The 27214-nt window shown below is 57.6% G+C and overlaps 1 long non-coding RNA gene across 1 annotated transcript; it reads left to right on the top strand.

Moving 5' to 3' along the window:
* Positions 1 to 26801, top strand: LOC126034322 (uncharacterized). Its single transcript, XR_007504581.1, has 3 exons — positions 1 to 35; positions 5265 to 5333; positions 26729 to 26801. It is a non-coding gene; the product is annotated as an uncharacterized LOC126034322 (long non-coding RNA).
* The last annotated feature ends 413 nt before the right edge of the window (positions 26802 to 27214 follow it).

Genomic DNA, 27214 nt, shown 5'->3' on the forward strand with positions numbered 1-27214 from the left:
TCCGCGAGGTCCGTCAACGCCCACCCCTTCGAGAGGTAAGCGAGAGTTGAATAATGAGCGACGACGCGTTCGGTGGCAAAATTCCTCAGCTTTAATTTATACCAGCTCCGCTATCGTGCATCGCGTTGGGCCGGGCTGGCGGCGGGGGGAGGCAGGACGGGGCAGCTCTGGCCGGGCACCCTCCCACCCCACCACCCCTCCACGGGCCGGGGCAGGGGGAGGCTTTTGCAGGCGGTTTTTCCATCCACATTTTGTGTGTGTGTGTGTGTGTGTGCGCGCGCACGCCTGGGCTTTTGTTGCCCTTTTGTGAGCGAAATGGTTGTTTGGTAGCAGCGAGCAAGGGCTCCTTGCCAAGTCTGCCTAATTAAGATTAAGCATATGCAGATTCGCCTTGTTTTGAGCTAATGACAGCTGCAAACAATTATTTGTCATGCTGGCTGACTGTTGATTGGTAAAGGCGAGGCCGGGCAAGGATCGTACAATCTGCCTTTGCCCGGCAGCGCTGCCGGCCGTGGCTGCGAGCGGTGTCTGCCCTCCTGGCGCCTGGTCGCTGCTCGGGGCTCAGCCCGTGCCCTCGGCGGTCCCCGGCTGAGCGGGTCAGTCCTGCCCCAGGGCTGCGGGACGCCCGATCCGGCATTGCCTCCGCAGCTCGTTGGGTTGGGGTCTGCTGGAGGTGGGATTTTGTTGTTGTTGTTGTTTTCAGCGCTGCTATCAGCATAGACGTATCGTGATGTTTTCACGGGAAAATAAAGAAAGATGTCTGCAAACGTATCTGACATCTGTAGTTGCCAAACCAGCAGCCTTCATCAATTTTCTGCAAGCTGAGAACCAAAGCAGAGACTAAATGAGGCGGGAGGATTCCTGCCTGCAGTCCTGCTCTGAGTGCAGCTCAGGAAGCACCTTGGCATCTCTCCAAAACGCCTGGGCTTTTTAAGGATATTCTCAAAAAGAGCTTGATTTAATTTATTATTATTATGCTGATGAAAGGAGAGAGCCTTTTCAACAAAAGGATGCCTGAGCAAATGAAATAGCGTCGCAGATGAAAACACTCTGCATTGTTTTAAGGACAGCATGGAAATGAGGACACGGTGGAAAAATAGTCACCGCAGAGATATAATTATGTTCTGTTTGACATACATCCCGCTCGGTGATGTGTACCTCGTGGACGTGCACGCTCTCGCAGCATCCCCTGCCCTGGTCTACAGCCCTGGGCCGGGCAGCCGAGCCCAGCGGAGGTGGACGCACAGGTCCATCTTCAGATGCATTCGGGATTCCTCCCTGGGTGTTTTGGCCGATTCCTGTAAATCTCTCCCTGCGGTTTCTAATCCAGGGCACGGGGCAGGGGTGGGGACCCCTCCGGGCACGGGGCAGGGGTGGGGACCCCTCCGGCCCCAGGGGGGACGGGGTGGGGACCCCTCAGGGCGATGGCGAGGGCAGCCCCTGCTCTGCCCCGGGGAGGTGGGGTGGCCTGAAAGCGGGGTGCCAGGGGTGGGCTGTGCCCCCAGAGCCGCTCGGCTGCCGGTTCCGTTCAGGCTGTCCGTGTTAAGAGCTCGTGTCCTCGACCCTGAGGGCCAGAAGCAAACCGTGCTTGGAAGCTGAGATGGGCTGCCACGCGGCAGCCCCGAGGTGAGGAGGAGGAAGAGGAGGAGGAGGAGGCAGAGGCACCCCTGTCCCGCCTGCAGCCCCGACTCCCGGGCTGCTTGCACGAGTGACACCCCATGCCCAGCCCCGGTGCCCGGCGGTCGCTGGCCACGTCCCTGGCCCACCGAGCCCTCCAGCTCTGAAAGGAGCCCGTGCTCCTTCTGCGAGGAGCCTAGTCAAACGTTCAGACGCTTCTGAGAGTATTTTGGAGCGTTCCTGATTTTAATTGGGTTTACTTAATTATTATTTACTTTGACTGAAGAAACTGTTGTATTTAAATAACACTTTTTGCCAAAAGGCTGTCACGGAGAAGCTGCTTTCCCTTTAGGAGCCCTCAAACATGGGCTTCCTTCCAAGCCCATCGGCTCGACGGTGCGTGGAGCATCATCGCTTGTGCTCCTGCTCCTTCCCCGGCTGGGAGCACAACTCTCTGCTATGGATGGCTCACCTGGCCGCACACCGGGCAGGCAGCGGAGAGGGCAAAATGAGAGCTTTCTGCTGCTTCCAAAAACACCTTTAGCTTTTCTTGTCGGAGCCCGGCAGGGCTGAAGGTCTCGGCTGTGAACATCCTGCAGCCGGTCAGACCCCGGTGTGCCTTGAGGAGCTTGTGAGGTGAAGGGAGAAGAGAGCCAAAGAGCGTCTGCAAACACGGGAAGGATAAATGACTGAAGGGAGAAGAATGATGGGAAGAAAGCTGAACCTCAAAGGATGAAAAGCAGTCCGTGATTATAGATAGCAACAATAACCAGCAGTTGTACTGAATTATAAGCAGGCTTTCTCATTTCAAATCATAGTGTGGGGTTGGGTTTTGTTCCTTTTTTTTTCTTGTTTCTCCTTTTTTTTTTTTTTTTAAGTCACAGTTAAACAGCATCCAACTTCTCCTTGGAGCTGGAAATACCGGCTCTGGACAGCTGTAACTTCCCACCTACCTTTGATGCTTTGCCATCCCACCATTTGGGACAGAGGCAGGCAAGCGACGCTCCACGGAGACTCCAGTCCAGTGTCCTGACCCCCAGCGCTGCCGCTGGGCTGGGCGAGCAGAGGGTCTCCTGGGCTTTGGGATTTCTCTGCTGTGCCACGGGCAAGGCAGCAGGATGGTCCTGGACAGAGAGCATGACACCCTGCCTCTGCTCAATTCAGCATCCAAACTCATGTTGACTTAGGAGGGTCCAGGGTTACATTTGGGATCTTTCTTTGACAACGGGGTCCCTTCCGTGTGTCAGCTCATGTCCCCCTGGGGGTCCAGGCAGATCGGGAAGGCTGCAGGGAAGGAGCCCGTAGGAAGCTACTGGGCATCTCAGAGGACTGAGCCCAGCAGCCCTGCATTAGGTTATTGAAACGGCCTTTCTTTTAACAGCTACAAAGAAAACTAGAGCCTGGGATAAGTGCACGTTTGCAGCGAAGCAGTGCTTTCCTCCCTGGTCAGGATTGCTGTTCAGTGTGGGATATGCTGAAGCTCTGATGTATGTTTTGATGTTGTCTAATGAGCATCTTGTATGCCTCTGCTATTGCTGCCTGGCGTATTGGAAGGAAATCTGTAGCTATTACACAGAGGAGATATAGGGAAAAAACATCCATTTGTATGTGACTGTTTTCTGACTCAAGCTGCTGAATATTCAACAAAAATCATTTGTGACCTATATTCAGTGTAATTGCTGTTATTGCAGGGTAGGTAACAGAAATGTCAGTGCAAGTACCACAGAACACAAGTCTTGTCTCTGCATCACGTTGTGCAAAAAGTAATTGGGAAGGAGAAGGAGGCAGCAACGGTGCCGCAGCCTCCAGCCGCTTTCCCAGCATCTCCCTGCTCCTGAATCTCCCCTCAGACAACTCTTGCTTCCCAAAATCTCGATGTAAAGAGTGTGCAGTTCTGAAGAAAATCAAAGCGAATCTAAGTGTAAGAGGCCGTAAATCCCACCCTGATGCTCGGCACGTGGAGGACCTCTGTGCCTGGGAGCAGCAGTGCCTGGGGCTGCCTCGGCCGGGAGCTGCCCCGCAGCCGGGGCTGCCCCGGGGACGGGGGGTTTGGGGTTCACCCAAGGGTGTGTTTCAGGCTGCGGGGCTGGTGCCGGGGAACCTCGTCCCCCAGCCCTCACGTTGCCCCTCAGACCATCTTTCCCCTGTTTGCTCAGCTCGGCTGGTTTTGTGCAGGAAGAGGGTGGCCTGCCCTGCCCTCTGGCAATAGCGTTGCTGCCCCTCCGGCCCCTGCAGCCCCCTGCCCTCCTGCCACCGGGCGAGGGGCCGCGGCGGCGGCCGTGCCTTCCCCCAGCTCTGCAGGGTTTGGGCTTTCCCAGCATTGCAGAGATGCACCCCTGCGAAAACACCATCCCTTCCGGCATGTGTGAATGATTTTTGCACCCGGTAACACTATTTTTCTATCATTTGGTCTCCTTATTTGGTATTTCTTTAATAATTAGTGGCAGATTTTGTACTTATGTTTGCAATTATCTAAATGCCTTTGGGACATGTTCTGCCAGATAATTGAATCTCCTTGGTATGTGACTGCAAAGATATTGTTAGTGAGCGCAGGCTGGAGCCGAGGAATGTTTTGCTGGCTTTTGGTGTCATGTTAAGACAAATTAGGCTTTTCGTTTTAAAAAAACTAATGGAAACAAGGCATTTTGCTTTGCTGTCCTCAGCAAAAGCTTTGCTAGAAGCCTGTATCGGAGAGGGAAATACATTATTATCAGTAATTAACTGGATGTACATTTTAATTATATGCAGGGGTTCTTTCCTGGGCTGCCGCAAATCCTCCACGTGCCCAATTCAGAGCTGCAGCGACTAACGAAGTGCGAGATGCAGGCAGGGTGGGGAGGAGTGGGGCCGGCATGGGAAGACGTTGGAGGGGGGAAGCGGGGTCTCTGGCCAGACAGACAGACATCTGCAAGCAGCCTTGCTGGCCGGGGCAGGAGAGGGGGGACCCCGTGCCCGGCACCCCCGTGCTGGTGCTGCCCGGTCCCCCGGCAGCTCCCGGGTCCATGCAGGGCGCGTGTCCCCATCCCTCGAGTGTGCTCTTAATGTTTCACTTTTTTTGTCTTAGCATATAACGTCGGGATTTAAACTGCCAACCAAGGGAAAGGAAACCTCCCACCTCAAGTGCCATTCTTGAGAGTAAGTGCGGAACTATTTGGCTTCTAAACGCTTGTAATTTAGGGAGATTCAGTGAAATCCCTTCCGTCAGCATCACTATATCTTGTAGGGCCTGAATAGGCAGGAGGTACGGAGGCTTGGCTGGATGCCCTGTGCTGGCCACAGCCGGGTGCGATCTGAGCCCATCCTCAGCCCGAGCTGCTCGGAGCAGACGTGGCTTCCCGCAGCGCAGAACGCCCGTAAATGCTCAGGGTCGGTCAGAAAACGTCTTTCCCACTTTGCCAGGTTTTGGCCAGGTCAAAGCTGCGCTGTCACTGGCCGCTGAGCTACCGAGGAGGCTTTGCGGTGTTGCTGCTGCTTTTCCCCCTCGCCCCTGGGCAAGGGGGTCTGCATGCCCGAGGCTGGGGGCAGCTCCGCACCCCCCGCGAGACCCGCTGGCTGCTTCGCAGGCTGCAGAGCCATCGGGGCGGCTGGTGGCGAGGAGACACCCGCCGCGCTCCAGCCGAGTAAGCTTGTGTTGTGTTTTGATGTAGGTAATGGAAGAACTGTCAAATCATGCCCGGGAAAATGTAACCAGGGATCTCGGGAGCGGAGACGAACAGGTAAGAGGTGCTGACCCGCGACTCTGCCTCCACTGAGACCCCTTGGGACCGAGGGGGGAGGAAGGGCCCCGGGGTGGAGGCAGCGGGGAGCAGCTCCCCAAGAGCTGAGCCCACCGGCCACAGCAAGTGCAGCAGGGAGGATCGGAGAAACAAAAAGACTATGGTTCCCTTCACTTGTTCAACCTTAGCTTTATCTGATGTTTTCCCCTTCCAACTCATTCCCACTGCAAAGAACATGGGGCCCCTTTTCGTAAAGTCTCGGCTGGGTGGGGATGGCCCTTGGCTCCCCCCCAGGGATTTCTCACACCCCAGACAGACCCAGGTCCCCATTGCACGGAGGTTGTGCAGGGCCGGGAAGACGGGATGTCTCCTGGGGTCCCAAGAAGGTCCCTGCCCGCGGCTCTGGGGTGGCTCTCCCTGCACCAGGCAATAGGCAGCATCCTCCCGGCCGGCAGCTCCGGCAGCCGGGTGGGTGCCGCGCTGCGACCCGCTCCTCTGCCCGCTCACCCTGGTTTCTAGGTCTCGTGCGTGGGGTGTTGAGGGAGGGGGGAAAGGAATTCTGTAGTAAGGAATGGCACAGGGCTGCTTTGGTTGCAATTTGTTTTACGTCTGGTTTTAAAACTGGTCTCAGTCTTGCATGAAGGCAGTCGGGGTAGACGTCAGCTTTGAGGAAGAAATGGAACGATTTTGGTTTCGGGTGCAGCTGGCTCAGGTGTCACAGGGGCCAAGGTGGCTCCTGCGGACACCCCCGTGCCAGACCCTCCTGTCGCTTCGGTCCCTGGGTGACGGCAGCTGGACCTGCGGCTCCAGGGAGGCTCTGTGCAGAGGACATCATCTTCTCCAGGGAGGGTCCGAATTCATAAACAAAAAGAGAAACTGATATGAATGACACCATAAAAATGAATGAATATGTTAAAAGGACAGCCTGGGTCTGTCTCAGCAATAACTCAGTGTTGCAGACGTTAAACCAGCCTGCTCTGAGCAATGGCTTTTCTGGAGCCTTAAGTATCCTTAGGGTTGCCAGGACTATTACTTATCTTGCATTACTTTTTTCCCCCCCAAATATTGAATTTTCTCCTTTTTGAAATACGGATATCATTCGCCTCATGCTGTACCCGTGTCCCTTACAGTGTTGTGCCGGGTGACCCCACGGAGCAAGCGGGTGCTGCTGGGCTCCTGCTGCACCCATGGCCACGGGCTGCGGGCAGAGAACAGGCACTGCGGGGATGCTGAGCACGTCAGGGCAGTGTAAGGTGCTTCGGCAGCTGAGCGGGTCTGGCCTTTTCTCCTCCGATCTCCCCCCTTAGTGGGCTGCAGTTCCCTGGTAGATGCAAACAGTAACCATGGGCTGGCCCAGGAGAGGCTGACGGTGCCATTTGCTGGGAGGCGTTGTTACTGGGCTCTGATCTGGGTTTGTCCCGTTGCTCGGGAGGGGGTGTGAGATGAGCCCACAGCTTGTCCTGGTCCTGGCTCTCACCGCAGCTGTGTGTGCTGATGGGGATTTGAGGCTGTTCATCGGTGCAGGCAGCGGGAGCGGGCTTTTCTCCAGAGCTTCTGCTCCCCAGAGAGTGGGGAAGATGCAACAAGTGTAAAAAACTCCTACTGAAGTTTCAGTGCCAAGCAACAAAAAGTAGAGATCTCTGTAAGGAACAGTTCTCAACACGTGGCTGCACAGCTGCCGACCTCACACCAGTGGCTGCTCTGGAGCTGGAACCTGGAGGGATTTACACTCCCTAAATTAGGGAAGCTTGCTCTTTCTGGGTGTCTTGTGGGAGAAAGGGAGCGGGGTGTCCGTGCAAACCTGCCCTGCCTCATGCAGCACCCACCTCCCCGGCTCCAGCTGCCGCCTGCCCTGTCCCGGTGCAGGGCACAGCCAGGGCCAGGGATGCTGGCAGAGCTGTTGGCAGAGCTCCTTCCCCCGGGAAAAACACCAGTGATCCCTCTGCGCTGAATGGCTTCGCTCGTCCTTTGGTTTTGGTGCTTCTTTTGCTTTCCTTTTAATCTCTCCATGGCTGGGATGCTGATGGGGACCTGTGCGCCGGAGCTGCTTGTTTATGGCTGTGCCTGCTGGTCACCTGTGCCCGTGGTGCTCTATGGCAGCAGCTCGGTTGGCACCACGTGCAGGACATCTGCCACGCGAAGGCAGGGAGGAGCGGGGGGGGGGGGGGGTACCTGCCCTTTGGCGGCTGCCTGAGGCTTGGGGACACCCCCGCTGGTGGGGACAACCCCTCTGGGTGCCTCTTTGCTCCTGCTCTCATCTGGGCAGGTCAGGGTGTTTGATTGCACCCTGACACCGTGACCGGTGCACGTATCGCTTGGATGACTTTCCCTCTGTGGTGGCCCTGTGGCCACCGCCTGTGGGGCAGCTGTGGGGAGGGGATGCTCAGGCAGCTCTGTGTGCCCGGGCGGCCTCGTAGGACTACTGGGAAACCCCGCTGGGCACAGCATCCGTGAGTGCTGCTGGCACGGAGGTGGCGATGGAACCCTCCGAGCATCTGCATCACGTAGCCTTGAGGTGCATCGGCACTCCGTGTCCTGCCGGCCCCACCAAGACCTGCCCGCTGCCCCCCAGCCCACACGTGGGAGCTGCCCTTGCCAGAGGGACACCCGGCACAGGGTTAACAGCGTGCCAGCCCCCCCGCTCCCTGCCCAGCCATCCCCCCACGCGCCCCCTGCTCCCGCGCTTCGCCCCAGCCACAAAGCAGTTAATATTTGTTGATCGCGGCGGCGTGCTCGGCGCTCTGCGCGGCTCTCGGATGCAGCGCGATACTCCTCGGTCTCCAGGGATCTCGTGGCATTTTGCCCAGATGGCATCGGTCTGTGTCTCAAGGACATAACACGGCGCCTACGGCTCAGTGCAGCAGTGCCGGAGTGACAGATGAAGCCGGGGCGCTCCTTCGCCTCTGCCGAGAGGGAAGAAAAGCTCCTGAAAATGCCGGGTCTCCAGCCGGCCGCTCCCATTCGCCTCCACGAATGAGCCGGTACCCGGCGGCCGCCCGGCTTGCTTCGTGCGGGGGCAGCGCCGGCCGAGCACGTGGGGTCCCCTCTCCCCGCGAAGGAGAGGCCGCGCTCCGCTCCTTCCCCTTCTGCCAACAGAGCAGGTAGGTGAGACGTCCGCACCGTCCCTGCCGTGTCCCCGCCACCGGCTGCCCGCCGCGCCCTGCTCTGCTGCCCGCCGCATCCCAGCATCGTCCCTGCCCTGGACCACCTTCGTCCTTTGGGAGCGGCGCTGCCAGTGACGGCAGCGTGCGGGCAGGCATGGGAAGGCATCGCTGTTCCTCGCGGAGGGTGGTCCCTGCCCTCTCCGCTGCCCACCCTGCATTTTAGCTGCAGGCAGAGCGGGGGGCCCAGCAGGCGCGGGTGGCCCAGCGATGCGGTGGGTCTCCAGCAAGAGGCCGGGGTGCGGCGCAGGACATCGGCAAAGCAGCCGGGTACGGGGCAGGGGCTGAGGGCTCGCGTGGCTGCTCGGGGCTTGGGCCCGCATGAAGTTGTGGGCTGCACGGGTTTGTTTTCAGTTGCGTCCACCATGTCTTGGGCATCCCAGCAGCAGCACAGGGAGGGAGGCTGCAAACCTGCACCGGCGCGGGAGCTCTCACTCCATCCGCAGCCTGTGCATGGAGGGAGGCTGTGAGCAGCACCCTAGGGACCCCGTTCCGTGGGGTCTAGCTCCCCCCGAACTGATTCACCCCCATGCCGACAGCACCAGAGTTGTTAAATCCTGCTCTCCTGGGCCTTCGAGCATCAAGGAGATAACTCACAGTGATCTCAGCGCGTGGCAGCATGAGGGACAGCTTGGTGTTTCGGGGACGATCGGAGAAGCCCTTTGCTGCACTTGTGCCACGATCACGGCTGGGTGCAGGGGGTTTCATGGCACACCAGAGGGAGAGAGGGAAGGGCTGCGCCTTCTTCCCACCCTGAAGCCATTCCAGCAGGATGGCCGTGAGACCAGCTGTGTCCTTCCTCAGCTGAGTTTTCTCCGTGTGTTGGCCGGTGGGAGCCGACGGGGGGAAGAGGACGTGGGGACGTGAGCAGCCCAACCCTGAGCAGGAGTGCTCTCGGGTGTGAGCTACGGCCACGGGTCACCCTTTCAATGACAAAGGTGTGCTGGGGAGGGACCCGCCATCGGACGATGGGTGACATCGTCCTCTTGCACTGCCATGGGGTCCTGGAGCTGACAGTTATACCTGTCCCCGTACAGGTGGGACCCTGTCGCCGCAACAGCGCACGCAGGAGAGCTGCATCCCTGTGTGCTTCGGTGGGTGCGTGCCCACGTTTGGGGGGGACAGAGGTGACCCAGTGTGCGGGACGGCGGGTGCAACCCCCCCCCACCCCCAAGACCGGGCTGTGCACCGCAGCACTCAGCCAGGCTGGCACCGCAGAGCCGGCCAGCGGGCACCGAGAGCTGCAAGTTGCCTGATCCCAGCGTTTTTCCACTCCTTTTGGTTCCCCAGAGCGGGACGGTGCTGGCGTTGATCCCCCTCCCCATCAGCTGAGCCGCCTCCTCTCGCACCAGCTCAGAGCCCTCATGGTGCTCAGGGAACCGCAGCGAGCCCCTGTTACGGCAGCGGCACACGCCGAATTAACCAACAGAACTGAGCACGCCCCACCGATGGCAACGAGACGCTGGCCCCCTCGTGTGCAGCGAGGTGCTGGCACGGCCGCCAGCGCTCTGCCCACACGCCGAGCCAGCAGCGCGCCGGTGCCGGGAGCGGGAGCTGCAGCCACCGCTTCCCTGCCACGCATGCAGCTGATTTAATACGAAATGAAAATTGGGTTTGTTTTTCTCTCCTTTTTTTTCTTTTTTTTTTTCCCCCCTTTCCTCCGGCGTGTGGCCAATTGAGTGTTCCCTCGCCGCGGTTCGTTAGAGCCCGGCACAGCCGCAGACACCCGTTTCCAGCGGCTGCCGTGTGCCGGGAATGCCAATGAAGCTGCCGGCACGCTGCACGCAGCAAACTGCAGAGCGTGTTTGTCCTGAATACAGAATAATTAATGGTTTAGGGGAATCAAGAGAATTACGCTGAAGCTGTTGCCCAATTAGTTAAACTAATTGCGAAGTAAGGAGGGCTACCAGGGACCCGGTGCCCCGTGGCAGCCACGGTGTCCCCGTCGGCACACAGACCCAACCCTGCCGCAGGAACGGGGCCGTACCCGAATGCTCTCAGCAGAGCCAAGATTTCCATATTTGCTGTACTGGTCGATTTTCATAGGGAAAAAAATTTCTTATTTATATATCTGATTTGTATGTGCTTGGGCACACAGAACTAGATTTTTAATTTCAGCCCATTGATGCCCAGCAGGGGTGTAGCTGGTGTGTGACCCGGTCCTTTTACCAAATATCGCATCCCATTGTCAGGTCTGGCCCCCGGGGTAGTCGTGGTCCCTGCGTCCTACCCCTCCGTGCTGGGGATATCGCGACTGTTGCTGTCCTTGCTGGTAGCGTGAGCAGCCCCCTCGGGTCCTGCAGGCGTGAAGGGCAAGGTCGTGTCTGGCAGCGGGGGGAAGAGATGTTTATTTGTGGAATCGCAGAAATGTACGTGCCCTATTACTTTCTGCTTGAAATTACGAAAATTTCCAATAAAGCAAAATCCTGCACTTAATATGGCAGGAACAAGCCTTCCGAAGCTTCCTGCCGCTAATTCTGGCTGCAAAAAAAAAATACACATATATACATATATATGTACTTTTATATATACACGTATATGTATATATATTAGGATCTCTATACGGGCGGAAGGGCAGGGGAGCGCCCTGCGTGCCACCGGGCTGTGGGACCAGCCCTGGGCTTTGTCCGGGCAGCGCGGCGGGGACGGGTGGGCGCTCATTGAGTTATGCTTCCCCCCGTATTCGCTGTGACAGATTACAGCTTGATAGAGCCGCAAACACCGAATAGCAACAGAGGCGTCAATTTAGTTATTAACAAAGGATGGTATTCAAATGGTGCTGGCACGGCTCCAAGGCACAGGAGCTTATGAGGAGCGTGGAGGGTGTATTAAATATTCATCGAAATCTTGGCATTTCGTTCCCATCTCTCTCTCTCCCGCCTCCTCCCCCCCAAATTATTTGGTTCTAAAGGTTAGAAGCCTACTTCAAAAATTAATTCTTTCATTAACCCATTATAAATTAGATTTTTACAACTAAGTTTTTTAGGGTCGACGCAAAATGGGTCGTAGTGGCACTTCATCAGGTTTGCTCATCACGTGAGCCCTGACCCTGGGCACGTGACGGTGCCGACCGATGCTCACGGCAGCATGTGACCCTAAATGCTACGTGAGCTCAAAAAAAAAAAAAAAAAAAAAAAAAAAATTTAAATACAAAAATATAAGCAGGTCTGTCTCCTGCCTTCACCTGCCCTGTTGTAGTTGAGCCGTACCTGCCGCCCGGAGACCGGCGGGCGCAGGGAGCTCCGTGCCGCCGCCGCGCCGCGCAAACCCTGCCCTCCAATTTGGCACCACGGCTCCCCATTTGGTAAGTTAACAGATACTTCCAGCAATTAATTGGCGCGGCTCTGCCGGCGCCGCTCATTAGCATGCAGGGCACGCGCGGGCGCTCCGCCGCGTGCAGCCTCGCGCCGCCGCCGCTCCACGGGAACCGCTCGCCGGCCCCGACGGACGGCGGCTCTGCCCTCCGCGGGGGGCTCGGGGCAGGGGGTCAGGCGTTGAGGTTCGCGTGGGCTCGCTGGCGCGTGTCGGCGTCTCCGTCCTCCCGCCCGGCGCGTCCCGCCGCCTGCCTCCGTGCGGACGTCGCGATGCTCCACAAAGGGCTCCTCGCGGGCGGGGGTCAGGGCGCCCGGCGGCCGCCGGCTTTCACCGCCTCCACGCTAGGATTTAAAAAATGACGTGTCCCGAGTGGGGTGGGTTTGGGGGGCCTGCTTCCCTCTCCTTCTGCGTCCGAGGGGCGGTTGGTGCCGGGTGCTCGCCATGCCGGTGATCCGTGCCCGCCGCCGATGCTGGGCTGCCAGTGCCGAGGTGGCGGCTCTCGGACAACGCGGGTTTTATTTTGGCGCTCGGCCGCTGCCTCGGCGCTCCCCGGCGATGTCCCTGCCAGGGGTGCGGCCGCTCGCTGTCCCCCGTGAGCCGCCGTGCGGGAGCTGGGGCTGAATCCGTAACGCCGGGAGCACCGGTGCCGGCGCTGAGCAGCCCCAGCCTGGAAGGGGCCGGGTGCCGGTCGGCAGGCGCGGGCGATGCCGGCCGCCCATCATTAGGATGCAGGTCCATCGCCATCTCCCTGGAGACGATGGGAAAGGAGGGCCGGGTGAATCGGTGTCTGGTACGGCTGGCAGCCGTGCTGGGAAGAGGGCAGCTGCATGCAGGCGCTGAAGGGCGCGGATGAATTACTGCCCCTGTTCAGGCGCGAGCCTTTGTTCCCCGCGCATTGTCAGCAGGGAAACGGGAGAGAAAAGTAAAATGGCTCAGGCGCAGCCCGCGGTGCGGGGCGGACAATGGGCCGAGCCCGGCTCGCCGATCGGACCGCGCCGCAGCAGCCGCCGCAGTTTTAAGCATCGGTAACAATTTTTTTTTGTCCTTGAGCTAATTATCCACAAAAGCGCTTTTGAGCCGACGCCAAATATGAATTGCCGTTCTGGTGTGGCATTGTAACTGTAGTGATCCCATATTTAATACTCAGGGCATTCCCGGGCAATCATTAGCCCCTTTGTGCCGCCGAAGGAAGCCATATGTTTCAGCGACATCTTTAAAGATGCTTGCAGAAACAACAAAAAAAGGGATTTCTGTGTGTTGCTGAATGCGGCTGCCAATCACCCGGCATCCCGCGCCGGCTCCCTTGTGCTTGCCTGGAATGCGAGGCGGCGGTGGCAGCTTCGGTAAATATGGGCTCATGTTTGTAGTCGGGATTTGCCGTCTGGGGGAACGAGCTATGCAAGCTTTTAATTGGCACAAATGTCCGCCCTGCCCCTTTCTCACATTTGCTGGCACTCCCAAGTCTAACTCTTTTTTAATTCAAGCGGAGGGAAGCGGCTTCCGCGGCGTCGCTGCTTGAGAATAATTTTTCTCCGCTGCTCATACAGATTTTTTTTGACTTGCAGCCAGCTGTCCCCGTGAACAAGCACTTAAACAAACAAACAAGTGACCCGGGCCCTGCCGCGCCGTGCCGTCCCCCGGCTCATTTCTCCAGCTCTCCCCGTAGCGGTTTGCTCGTACCCTGTATTTTTATTCAGTTTAATTGGCTCCGTAATAGTTTCATGGCGAGCAATTCTGCTCCCATCAAAACCTGCTCATGTGAACGTTCCCCTGTGGCATGAAGGAGATAAGTAATGAGGAAAATTGATCCCCGTCAGCCGTACGGGCCCCAGCACAGGCGTGTGCGGCACGGCCGGGGTAGTCTGTCTGCCGGCACGGGGGGTGCAACAGGCTGCTGAGACCGACGTTTTCAGGGAAACAGCCCAGGTTGCGCTTGCTGCGAGGACCACGAGGCTGCTGCCACCAGCCCCGCAAACAGAGAGGACGTGTGAAGTCGTGTTCAGGTGGTTTTTAATTTACAAGGGCTTTTTTGAGTGCCGGGGTCCCGCGTGCTCCTGCTCGGGCAGCAGCGAGCCGTGCCGCGGGGAGCCCCGTGCCGGCTGCAGACGCCGCGCTCAGGTCGCAGCCTGCGCGTCTCCCCCGCCGGCACCTCGCCCGTGCCCGGAGAGCCGGAGCTGGTTCCTGGGGTCCCTCACATGGCGCGACCGAGAGGACGTGGCGGAAGCCCCAGCGCCAGCGCGGCGTCCCTCACGTGCCGTGCGAAGCGCACAGCCCCCCGTGTTGCACACCCGCGCAGCGGGTGTCCTGTGCGGTCTCGCTGCCGGTCCCACCGCGCCTGTAGCTGCGGGCACGGCTCCTGGTGAGTGCCGGGACGTCGGCGTTGCCTCTCGGCTGGGCGTCCCAGGGGACGAGGCCACTCCTGGGTGCGAACCTCCCGCTGTGCACCGGTTGTGCTGGCCGGCAAGTGGGGCGGCCAAATTCTGCTGCAGCAAGACCCCAAACTGCAGTCAGACACGTGCTGGCCCAGCACCCAGAGCTGCGGGGTGGTGGGTCCTCCCCAGCCCCCCCATGCAGGAAGGCTTCTTCCTCTCTCCTCCTCCTCACGCCCATCGCCTACCTCCCGGCTCTGGGGCTGCCGGGGAACCAGCTCTCGCTCTCTGTGCTCCACTCCCGTCTGTGCCCAGCTCCCCAGGGAGGATGGGCTCCCCGGGCTGCCCCGGGTGCTTTTCTTTCAGGCTTTATCGCTGCCTTCCAGAGCGGTTCACATGCAGATCACTCTTCTAAGGAGCTCGGGGAGCCACAGATCAGCAGAGATACCTGATGCAAAGAGGGGACACGGCCTCCCTCCTGGGTGCCAGCACCAGGGACTTTTCCCCAGGACCTTCCCGACCGTTGCACTCCGGTTCGCCCAGGCGCTCTGTCCACACAGACCTCGTGCAGTGCGAGTCCTGCAGCTGGCTCTGCTTCTGACTTTGCTTCGTAACCGCGGATGCCACCAACATTAAACATTCAAACACGAGAACTGAAACCCTGCAGGAAGCCAGAACTCTGCTAAGAGACCCAGGACCTGTCCGGGCCCCGGAGTTTCCCAGCCCTTGCAAAACCCAGGCGATGCTGACCAGGGAGCCGGGCACTGCCCGGAGCTGAGAGCGACAGGAACCACCGGAGAGCAGCCCTCCACCACGAGGAATTAAGAACGAATTCATCAAAGGCTGTTAACAAGTGGTCGGTAATTAAGAAGGCTGATGGCAAATGGAGAGTTTGCTGCATGCAGCCCCCCTGGGAGGCTGGCGGGGGGGGATCAGGGTGAGGGTGAGCGGGAGGTGTCTCTGCGACGTGCATCCTGCTGCAGCCGGTGTGCTTTTGGGCGCCGACGGCGGGGAAGGAGTCCATGGGGTGGGCAGCCTCACCCACTGCTCACGTCTCGGGAAGATGTGCCACAGTGGAGGTCCTGGGCTTGGCACAGCCCCTTCAGCTGAGCTGAATTTTTTCACGGAGATCCACGGCTGCCGATTCCCGTCCTATCAACAGGAGACACAAAGAGCAGCTTTTTCCTCCCTTCTTTGCGGCAGCTCCTTGTCCATTGCAGAGGGTTGAGCAGCCCTTGGGATAGCAGCCGGTTCTGGGGATGGTTCGTATGGCCTTTGCCCCCCGCGTGGGACAGGGATGGATGGGACCCCAAGCTGGAGGAAGGAGGACCCCAGCTGCAGGAGGAGCTGTGGTGAGAGGAGCGGGCTGTGCTGCTGGGGAGACACAGCAGGCAGGAGCAGGGCGCTTTCACCGCTAAGGGTCTGCCTGGCACTTCTTGGGCTATGGTTTTATTTCTCCTCCTGCTCCTCTCAACCAAATGAGCCCAGTTCCCATGGCTGTTCCTCGCACCCGGTTCCCCATCCTCCGACCACCCTCAGCTCCCCCTCCGCTGCCCACGACCTGGACGTGTATCCTCCGAAGCCGGTCGCGGTGCGGTGCTGAGCCGAGCAGGAGGGCAGAGCTCCGTGGCAGCGCGTCCTGCTGTGCCTGCCCTTTCCACACCGCAGGAGGCTGCCGACCCCCAGCCAAATGACGGCCGGAGCCCTCCGACGGGCTCTTGCTTCATTCCTGCGTCCCGTGGCCAGCTTGGCTGCTCCTTGAAGGAGCCCCCGGGCTGGACGGCTGGCTCCCGTGAAGCGTCAGCGTGGGGTGGAGGACAAGGACTGCGTGTGGGTCGCTGACTGTGGCTCCAGGTGAGCAGCTCGGCCCCGCTGCCACCCCGGCAGGGTCGCGGCGATGCCGCGGGGCACCCGCGTGCTCTGCACGCCGGGGTGAGGCACGATTCGTAATGCCAGCAGCTGCCCGGAGCCACATCTGTACCGAGCTCCAGTGCTGCCACCCCGGCGTCCTCGCGGGGACAGCTGAGGCTCAGAAGAGGCCGGTGCAGAAAAACCTCAAGCATTTGGGAAATGCATGCGACAAGCAGCGGAGCCCACCCCGAGAGCAGCCAGCCCCCTCGCAGGCTTCGTGCTGGGTCTCTGCGCTGCTGGGGGAAGCGGCTGCCGGGAACCCGGGGCCGGGCTGATGGCAGCAGTGCCGGTGGGTCCGGGGGGTCTGCGGGGTGCGGGGGGAGCCTGGGCAGGGAGAGCTCTGCAGGCACCTTGTGCCCGGCTCCCCAGGGAGCGCCGGTGCCCGGCACAGCCACCAGCTCTGGCCACCGGCCACGAAAGGCCCCAGTTTCTAAAGCTCAGCCTGGGCACGCTGTGTCGGTTTGTCTCCGCGGGCTGTTTGCTGCTATTTGTTCACATTTATGTCCAGCCTTCTCCTGCGCTGGATTAAAACCCGGGGACCCGTTTCTTCCTGGGTTGTAGTGCCACGTGGCGTAAGAATGGATTTAAACCCACGTGGGCAAAGCCCGTCCGTGGTCCTGTTAGAGGAGGGTCCCCGTCCCCCCGGCGCTCAGCTCCACCGCTGCCCAGCTCCACAACGGGCAGTGCCCCCCCCCCGCAGTGCCCCAGCCCCTCCAAGCACTTTCTGCCTTGATTTAAGCAACAACCTGCCCTGCAGCCCCTGCCAGGACCCTCTGGAACCGCAGACCAGCCGCGTCCCCTCTGCCCCCCGGCCGCCCCAGGCACAGGGCTGGGGTACCCGCTCCCCCCCCGCCAGCTCCCTGCCAGCTGAGGGGGTGGCCGGATCCAGACCCTCATCTCCAGGCATCCCCCTCCGCTGTGCATGGTCTCTGGGTTCCCCATCAAACAGCCAGCACACAAAGCAGAGCTCTCCATCTTGATTTAATAAGTATCTGGAAATGTCATAAAAGACGTGACAATAAAATATCAGATGCAGGAAAATGACTAGCCAAAAGGCATTTAAAAAAGGGAAGAGTGTAAACGCAGTAGATTAAGACACTAATTCCTATCCCTTGTATGTTCTCCATCTTTCCTGTGTCTTGACAGACAGAAATAAATGCCCCCTCTTCCTGCAAAGCACTATCTGCCTCTCCTTGCTGTATTGCAACCACAGGGTGCCCACAGCTGTAACAGCCCATTTATTCTCAAGATTTGATGCTTTATCACTTTCAAAGGAGCGGCTCAGCTAGTTCATCATACATTCCCACTGCAAGCACTTACACTTAAAGGGCAGATAGAGATTCTGATGGTAATAGCTAAATTTGATTTTTGACGCTCTGAAGTATCTCTGCAAATTAAAGACCTGCAATTTGTGCCTTTGTTTAGGCCATGCAACAAGGCAACAGGAACAAAGACAAAAAGCAAAATGAAAAATAATTCACATGAGTTTGGAGGAGCCAGAGGGTCCCTCTGTAACTCAGGCTCTGTGAAAGTAAGAGCTGTGGGTTTGTTTTGTTTTTTTTTCTTGTAAATGTAGCTCTGAACCAAATAAAATGCCAGTAAATTCCCAAGCCCAGCACCAGTGCAATAAAGACAGGAGCCAGATCAGCAGCTAAGTGATGGATGTGTTAATGTTTTAATAGGCCGACCACCTCATAAATAATTTGCTCAGTTCTAGAGTAATTGACCTGGTCACAGTGGTAATAAAGGGCTGTCCCCTGGGCTCTTGTTCAAAGGTTCAGCAAACCCTTCCAGAGAAAGTCTTAAGTGGCTTTTAACAATATATATTTTATATTGTTACAGTCTAGCGCCCTGCTAATTCTGCAGTCAGTGCAAACACCACCAGTTCAGCTCCGTGGATATTTCAATTAAAAAAAGCCAGAACTTATAACCGAGAGCGAATTTTGCCGGGTAAGCTCTTTGTTTGCTGTCCGGTGAGCTCCGTGCAGAGCATCCCACCGTGGAGCACAGCTCGGTCTGGAGGGATGGAGCTTGCGGTGGTGCCCAGCACAGGGGAGCGGTGGTGGGTGGCCAAACTGGGGGCGGCTTGATGGGAACCCATCCACTGCAGCCAGGCCACCGGGGACGGCTCTGCGGCCACTGCCACCGGCCATCCCGGGCAGCAGGAGCAGCCAGAGCCCAGCCAGGGGCCAGGGCTCTCCCAGGGTCCTCCTCTCGTGTGCTGGGTTTTCCTCTTGTGTACTGAGCATTCTTCTTGTGTACTGGGTATTTCTCTTATGTACTGGGTATTCCTCTTTTATACTGGATATTCCCGTTGCATGCTGTGCACTACTTTCCGGTGCTGCCACTGGGAGCAGCTTTACTCGGCTCGGGACAGGGCTGCTGCTTTGCCATTAGGGTTTCTAACCTTTGCAATTGTGGGGGTCAGACAGTTCATGGCATCTGCAACCCTACCCATAGCCATAGTCTGCTGCTTTTAAATTTTTCTGCACTGTTAATTCGAGCTTAACAAAACTCCCCTGTGTCCCAGCAGGCCGATGTTGTTTTGACCGCGTGGTGCTGCAGGACTTGTCCCACCAACCGCTTTGCTATGTCTGTGGGATGGGCCAACGTGGTCGTCTTGCTGTAGCTGCAAATAAGGAAGACGCCAAACAGCAGAGTCATTTGTCAAATAAAATCAGTGGCAAACATCTCCAGCATTGCACCTCCGGTATGAGGATGTAATTAAATTTGAGACAATGAGGAAACACCCCTGTTGTGGAGGGCGGATCAGCAGTCCCCCCTGGCTGCACAGGCAGATCTGTTCCCCGCTCCAGCAGTGCAGGGCTCGCAGCGGGAGGCTGGAGCGCCCATCCTCATCACTGGCTCCCAGCTGCTTCTTTACTCTGGTGGGAAGATGCAGCCGAGGGGGAGGACGACCACCCGGCTATAGCTGCTCTCAGCGGTGGCAGCCCTGACCCTGCTGTGGGGTCACGCCACAGCGCTTCACGTCCCTTATCTGGGATGGCTTTTTAATACACGTAAAACACCAGCTGGCTTCAGCCCTGGCTTTTCTATCTACGTGGGGTCACTGCTGCAGGCACCCAAACGGAGGCGAGCGGCCGAGTCACCCCTGGCACACGCTGGCGTAAATCGCCGTGTCTCGGGAAGGCTCATGCTGCAGCGAGGGTGCAACAACTAAACTGAACTGTGTTGCCTGTAAAACACCGACGTGGTCAAACATCCCACTGCTGTGTGCCGGCTCCGTGTGGCAGGGCCTAGTGCCAAGCCATCTCACGCAATTACCGCTGCAGTCGTTAGTGCTGGAGGTGCTGCATTAGGGGTGCAGGGGCCACTGCTGTTCCTCAGCAGACCCCAGCCCTCGGGAGGCTCCCGTGCCCCTGGCTGGCTCTGTGCCTGCCTGGGATGTGGGTCGGGGCAGAGCGGAGCCGGCTGGGAAGTCTTGCTGGGATGAAGGCTTTGGTGCAGGGCTGAGTGACTGCGGCTGCCACAGCTGGGGAAGTGGCTGGAGGAGTTTTGGGGTGCCCCCGAGCGTGGTCACTGTGCAGCCGTGAACACAGGAGGCTGGTGGTCGGTCCCAGGTTTCTGCACTGGGAGCAGCGTGTCCTGCAGCATCACGACCTCCCCAGGGACGGGAGCTTCAATGGAAAATGCCGTTTTGCCTGCCCAGTGCTGCGTCTGAGGGAGATGCTCCTTGCAAGGTGCCGTGGTCAGGGGCCGATATCCAAATTTGCTGGGAGAGGAAGGGCCCATGGCCAGGGGTCCATGGGGATGCCAGCGAGGGACAGCAGGGAGGCAGGTTTCTTCACAGGACCGTGGTGTTTGGGGGAAATGAAATTCCCTGTGAGTGCCCACTGACAGGTCGGTGCTGCCGCCATCGGTCTGGCAGCGCCCGCCTTGGAAAAGGGACCGGTGGCCAAAAGGGGCCAAGTGGGAGAAGGACGTTGATTGTGGCTTTGCATATTTAATTTGCTATGTGCTGGCACGCTGGCTGTGCTCTGCGCCCGCTCTCGTGCCGTCGTTGGTGGCAAAGCACCTCCCTCCCTGGCAGCTGGGACCGTGGGCAGGAGCCGCGCCACTTCACTGAGTTGGCAGAAATCCCGCCTGGGAGCCCACCAGCCCCGGTGCGGTGATTGGCATCGTGCTTTGCCCTCTGCTTCTCTGCAGGGACTGCTGAGCCTGACCCGCCGCTGCTGGGGCTCCCCGGGGCTCTTGGGTGCCCACGTGCCAGCAGCAAAGCCCGGGAGCCCCCGGTCGCAAGCATCCCCTCGCCAGAAGCATCTTTCTCTCCGAACGCCCCTTCTCCCCACCTGCCCTCCTGCACATGCAGCCTCATCCCAATCATCAGAGGCAAATGTGGCTGTAATGAAAAGTAAATTTAATATCCTTGCCCCTATTTTTGTAAATTAGTATAACCGTCAGCTACAGAATAAATGACACCTAATTACTGTTTGGGGAAGTCCAGGCAGAAGTGCTTAGCTGTGAGGCGATCATAGGGAAGCACCATCAGTGACAGAAAATGAACAAGATGCTGGCTGTAGGAAACTGTAATTACAGAGGACTGACATACTGTGAGCTGTTTATGATAATGAAGTGGTGCATCAAATCAAATTAACCTTAGTTATTTAACACAGAATGCACCGAGGACTTGTCTCAGTAGATGCTAAATCCAAAACCGGAGCCGTCGCCCAAGTCAGAAAAGCAGCTCAAACGCAGGCACGGGCGGTCGCTTTTATTTAAGATATGTTTAGCGAGCGGCCACCGCAGCGTGCCAGGACGGCCGGGCTGCGCGATGGTGAGGGCTAGCGCAGGCAGAAAGCCGGCAGAGCTGCTGCCGGCAGCCTGGGGAGCCGCGGTGCTGCCGGGGAGCCCCGTCACCGCCGCCGGCCGCTCGCTCGTGGGGAAGAGCCGGCGGCAGCATCGCTGAGCGAGCCGCCGTCGCCTCCGTGTCCCCCACCATGCGCCCCTTGTTCTGCGCTACGCCGAGGGCCCCGCGCTGCTCGCTTGCCGCTGGAGCGGAGCCAAGGCAAGGTCAGTATCCCGCCCCGGGAGGAGGTAACGAAAGCCGGGGGTGTTTTCTCTCAGTCCGGCGGGGTCTGGCTGCGGGGCAGCAGGATGCTCCCCTGCCCGGCGTGCCGGGCACGCTGCCGGCAGCTCCCCATTTCAGGGCAAAGGATGCAAGTGGCACCGCGCTCTTGTAAGAGGGTTTCATTTGCCCATCTCTCTTTCCCACGAAGGCTGCGGTGCTCGCTGGAAGAGCGTTCCCGTTGGGATCCCTTCACACTGACGGGTGAGTAACCTTTCAAATTAACCCAAACGCTCTGTTAAAGATTAATGAGCTTTCTAAACAAGGGTCCCTTCTGTGTGCAGGGCTGCTTGCAGCGCTGCACATTCCTCTCCGCCGGAGGAAGGGATTGCTGCTCCGCAGCCGGGGCTCTACCACGCTGGAGATGCCGGCACAAGCTCAGCTGGGGCCTGGGGGGGGTCCCGAGAGCACCGTGGCAAGGGGCAAAGGGGCAAACACACTTTATGACAGAGGTTCTGTAAATAATGTTAAAGGCTGTTTGTGTCAGCGGTGTTTCTTTGGTTAAAGGGAGGAGGTAGGAGAGCCCAGCTCTGGGCAGCAGGGCTGCCGCCGGGCTGGGATCGGTCAGGTGCAGGCAGAGCCGGGTTGGCTTTGCAGGGCAGGAATGGTTGATGCGGGCAGCGAGGAGAGCTGGCGAGCAGGGTGCGGGACTGCAGCAGGCAGCTGCCGGCTGGCACAGCTCAACCACACACATGTGCTGCCGCGGCAGAACCAAAGGGCGAGAAAAGGAACCAGCCTGGGTAAGATGCCTCTTGCCCTGGCTCGTAGCGTCCGTGTCCTGATGGCCTGCTGGCTTTCCGAGTACCTGATTTGCTTCTGAACATTTTGTTATGGGTTGTGTTGTATTGGTTTGTGTTGTTAGAAAATATTTGCTCAGTGCCCTCCCTGCTGGCGGGGGCCTCTGGGGAGACGAGTCCCTTCTCAGGGAAAGGATTCCTTTGCAGAACTTTCCACTTGTTGGAAAAAACACAAACTGCATCTCCAGCAAAAGGCTTTCCTCTGTGCAATTCAAAGCGTTTGGTGGATTTTATAATACCTGCAGTCAGATTAATCCTGAATTATATTTTTGCATATCTTTCTATTTATCAGATTTTTTTTGAAAAAATGTGTTTACTGTCTTTTCGGCTTTCCAGCAAGAACAGTTTTCATCCATGCACACCCCTGCACAAGCGCAGGTGCTCAAACAGGCAGCAAAGGGCTGAGCAGGCAGCTACTGGAAGCGGGTGATGCCGTGGTGGCCCTTTCCAGGGGACAGCCGGGCATTTCCCCAAACTGTCCCCCCGGCACGAGTCGGGGCTGGGCACGGGGGCCAGGTGGGCACCAGCCAGCTGGGAAAGCAGCTGCCTGGCACGGCTGCCCTGCAGAGCACGGGTCTTGCCCGACCCCATTTACAGTCGTGCTGAACTGCACCGGCACTCCTCCGAGCCCTCTATCTTCAACTCTGTACTGGTGGCTCCCCGGTGTATCAATTAGCACCCCAGGTGTCATCCCAATAATTCCTTCTCTAATGCTGGCTTTGAGTCCTGGTTCTTGGTGGAGGGCGCTGGCTTTTGTGGTTATGAGTTCATTTTGCTTCTTTCCATCAATATGAAAATGCCTTGTGAATCCTGAGAGTTAATCACTATTGTATGGGAATAAAGAGAGGAGATTTTCTCTAATCCCCTTTAAATGGCCTCCAAATGAGGGCTCGAACAAAGATGACTAATGACAGACATGATTAAACTAATTTAGTAGGTGAAGCTTTGATGGGAGCCCTCCCAAGCCCAGGTATAGCCTTGGGGGACCATGCACTAACTCTCCATCCTGCAGATGCAGACCTCCTTGCTGTCATACTCGAATTAAGCAAACTCATTATTTTTTGTTTTGTTTTGACTGGAGGTTTCCCCTTTTTTATTGAAAATTTTTTTGTCTCTCCCACAAACCTTTTACTTACCACTGCTAAACACAATCTCACTAATGGGATACTAAATCCAGATTCACTTAATAGCCAGCTCCATCCCTCATACGTTATCCAATACCTCTCATCAAAGGGTTCCTTCTGAACACGCATTTGCCTTTCAAGAACTGATAACAGTAATGAAATATAAAGTCAAAGAAATGTGTTTGAGGACCTCTCCAAAGGAGATGCATTCAGCTCTGGAAACCTGTTGTGGTAAGCTACGGTACCAGGTGCAGCATGGCTGAAATCCAGTTCCTTTTGGGCAAAGCACGACCGCGGCTGTGCAGGGAGCAGGCGTCAAGCGGACAGAGCCCTGCGGTCCCCGAGCAGCGCCAGTGGGCTGCGTGCCCCGCGGCTGCCGATGCCGCGGGCTGCAGGTGGGAGCTCAGGGCAGCATCGGGTCTGTTCTGCAGCGCTTACAGCTGCGATGCAGCTTTGGGTGCAAACTTCCCCCCCAGGTAATTTCCTGGCAGAGGGAAAGTGTTGCAAGGCCGATGTGAGGCCAGGAAAGACACACGTGAAAGATCAAGATGATGACGGGGTTTGAATTCAGGCTCCACTTGAATGAATCTTGAGACGACCTCCTTCTGTGGCCTGGGGCAGCTGCGGAGCTTTCCCATGCTCCAGTCCTCCAGCAGGCCATGCTGCTTATTTCTCTGGGTTTAGAGAGCATAAATTAGCTACAATTTATGAGATAATTGTAAAAAGCTGAATCTAACTGTTCAAGACTGCTGTTGTTATTAACACATGCTACTTTCAAAACATCATGGTTATGTGAGGGCACGAGGATTCCCCCCAGCACTTTTCCCATACAAAAGGCATGTATTACCCTGGCTGCTGTGCTGCTGTTGAACCGAAGCCATCAGTGAAAGTCGGTACAAGGCGGTCAAACAGATTGGCCCGACGAACGGCCCCCGTGGCTCAGCAGGGGCTCGCATCCCTGCCTGCATTACTCTCGTAATTACTAACTCTCTTTCCAGCCACTGAAGCAGGACTCTGCTCAGCCCTGCTCCTCTTCTGGTACCAGGGGGTCCTTTATTTCGGTGTTCACTCTTCTCGGTCCGCACGCGGACACAGGGCAGGAGTCAGCTCCGGCTGGCGGGTGGCATCGCCGCAGCTGGGAGCGCCTCGATGGGGATGGCTCGTTTGCAGCAGGATAGGGGAAATTACATTAATCTGTAACGAGGACTTCAGGTGGCACTTGCAGCATCGGTGGTGGAGTCCGGTTGCGTAAATACATTTGACGTGGGGAATGAGATGCACGGGTGAGCTGTGTGCTGGGAGCAGCCCCCTGCCCTTCGGTGGGGTCAGCAGGAAACCCTGCGTCCCCTTTGCCAGGAGAGGGTCATCGGAGAGCTCCTCCGGCCGCCTCCGCTGTGCTTTGCCGTGCGTCTCTGCCCTGGCCTGTCCCTGTCGCCTCCCCATCAGGCACACGCCGGCCTCCAGCCCTCACCCGGGTGCTTTCCCCAGCCTCACATCGCTCCTGCTGCCCATCCCTGCCCGTCCCTGCCTGTCCCTGCCCGTCCCTGCCCCGCAGCACCCTCCTGCGCAGAACACAGTCCGTCTGTGCTGCTGCTCCAAGGGGTGCTCACCGGCCTTCCCTCAGCACCTTCTTTCCTTTCCCTTTGACCGCTGTCGTCCCTTTTACGAAGTTTCCCAGCTGCGGCGGCTGGATTTTCCCCTCTGCCGTCACAGCGCCGGCCAGGCTGCGCTCACGGGCAGTGCGATGGCATCCAAGGAAGAGGGCTGGGTTTAACTAGTCCTGCGCGTTGCCTTGCATTACCCGCAATTTCGGGTGGCATGTGGTCACTCCTCTCCTGGCTCACCCCTGGTGACTTAGGGAATACCTCTGGCTCTGGCACAGATCCTGAGGACGCACATCTGTCCGCCTCCTTCCTCCCTCAACCCAGCGCTGAGCTGGTCTCTCTTCCCTTTGCTTTAAGGATTGCCCTCACCGGTGGCCGCCCTGTCCCTACATGTCACCCATTCCCTGAATCCTTGCGGGAAGCTGCAGCCTCTCCTCCCTGCTGCTCCTGGATAACGACACTGCAATATGCTTTCACTCACCAAACTGTAATATGTTCTTACAAGTAATGAGCAGCAATAGAGCCCCTTCTAGGCCTATTAAAATACCAAAACCTGCACTGAGAAAAGTGTAAGAATACGCAGGACAACAAAATCAGGGTGTCCCATCCCTTCCCTGCAATATTGGGAGTGATTAATGTGACACTATTGCTGTCCATCTTGCTTTTGTTTAATTATCATTTTTGTATTGTTCGTGTCTCTGGAGACCCGATCTGGCGGGAACGGCTTGATGGATTATGTATGAAATCCAGGTCAACACGTCCAAGTATTACTGCCTCATAATTTGCTGCGCCACAGAGGCCAATATAGATGCCTTGTGTTATTAATTATACCAATATATTTTCATGAGTAATGTGATTAATTAGGCTGTATATATTACAGTTGCAGGCCTGTTCTGTTGCTGTGTTTGTTCTTGGATGGAGGTGGCTGGCTCAGGGAGCAGGCAGCAAAATCTGTAGCTTGGGCTCAGTCTCGTTCCTTCTCTTCCAGAGCGTTCAGGGGAAAAATACAATTCCATACGCTGCACTTTGCGTGCCAGGGAGCCACGAGGCAGCGGGGGAGAGGAAAGCGGGGCTGCCTCCGGCCACGGTCGCGGGGCGGTTGGTCCCGGGAAGGGACGGCCGCTGCCGGGGCTCTCCTGGCCGCGGCTTTCCCCTGAGATGCTGCCGGAGCGGGCTGCCGGGCTGCAGCGTCAGCTCCCGGGGACCAGGCAAACCCTTAGCGGTGGCAGGACGAGCAGGGAGATGCTGAACGGGCCGGAGGGGCCCCGGTGGGAATCCTGCCCGGGGCTGCCCGCACCCCACCGCACGCGGGGGCGGTCAGGATCACACCGCCCGGGCTGGATCTCGCTGGCGTCGCAGAGCCCAGCACCACGCTGGGCTCGCTTTTAGCACTGCGAGGATGAATTACGCTTAAAATAAATCACAGAGACTCGTCTGCTCTCACTGAACTTCTTAAAAAGTGTATCAATGAAGTTGTTCCTGTAACTCATTTTTATTTTGCTTTTACAAGCTCAAAGTATGGGAGCTAAATCATGCCGAGTGTGATCCTGCGCCGCTGGCCTACAACACCTGCAGGGCTCGGGTTCACAGCGTGGTTTTAGCCTGTCACAGACGGTATCCTGACAAGCTGTTGTCGGTCTGCAGAGTGAGAAGACAGGACAAAGTGCTTGTAGCTTTGCTGCAGTGAGAAAATATTCACAGAAACACAGATTTTTGACAAAAGCAGCAGCCTCCCCAGCTCGCTGGGCACGTTTGCTCAGCATCGAGGCTTCATCCTCCCTGCCAGCCAGCAAACTGTGTCCCTTGCCATGTCATAGGCGGCGCTGGGACCTGGGGAGCCAGCGGTTCCCCAACTCAGCATCACCAAACCTCTGCAAAGCGCAGCGCTGCCCGGCTGGAGCGGAGCTCTGCTGGGCTTCCCACGGGGCAAGAGGAACCTGTGCCTTGTTTTCTGCCTCTCGCTCTCAGAGCTCTGCTCCCGGCATCACAGCGGAGCTGAATCCTCTTCTGTCTTTTGTTTCCATAAAGGTCAAAGAAGAGTCATCGTCCTTTAAGTGCCAAGAAGAGGCCTTCCACCCTCTGGTGCAAGAAGACTTTGAACAGTAAGGCAGCTGCTTTTTCTTCCTGAATGGTTGCTGCTTGATTGCATGTACATTGATTTTACTCTGGCCATTTTTTTCCTTCTTGTCACGAGTTTGATTGCAAGGGTTTGTTTCTTTGCTTTTTCACATAATTTAGCCCTGGCACTCACACAAACAATCATGTCGGTGATGGGGTATTGTCCTGTCTTCCCAGTGATGCTTCAAGATCTTGAGTTGCAATTTTCCCATCAACTTATTCCTTCAGTGGGAATGGCAGGAACCGAGGGAGGGTAGTTTTGGCTCCTCCGGAGCCTCACTAACCCCTCTGAGAGCATCTGGGAGCCCTTCTTGCAGAGGCAAGGGCTGAATTGCAGCTCCATTGACCGGGGGGCCCGCAAGCACCCAGCCTGGGGCTCAGGGCAGTTGTCAGTGC

Source organism: Accipiter gentilis, chromosome 33 (genome assembly GCF_929443795.1).
Source record: "Accipiter gentilis chromosome 33, bAccGen1.1, whole genome shotgun sequence".
Taxonomy (NCBI): Eukaryota; Metazoa; Chordata; class Aves; order Accipitriformes; family Accipitridae; genus Astur; species Astur gentilis.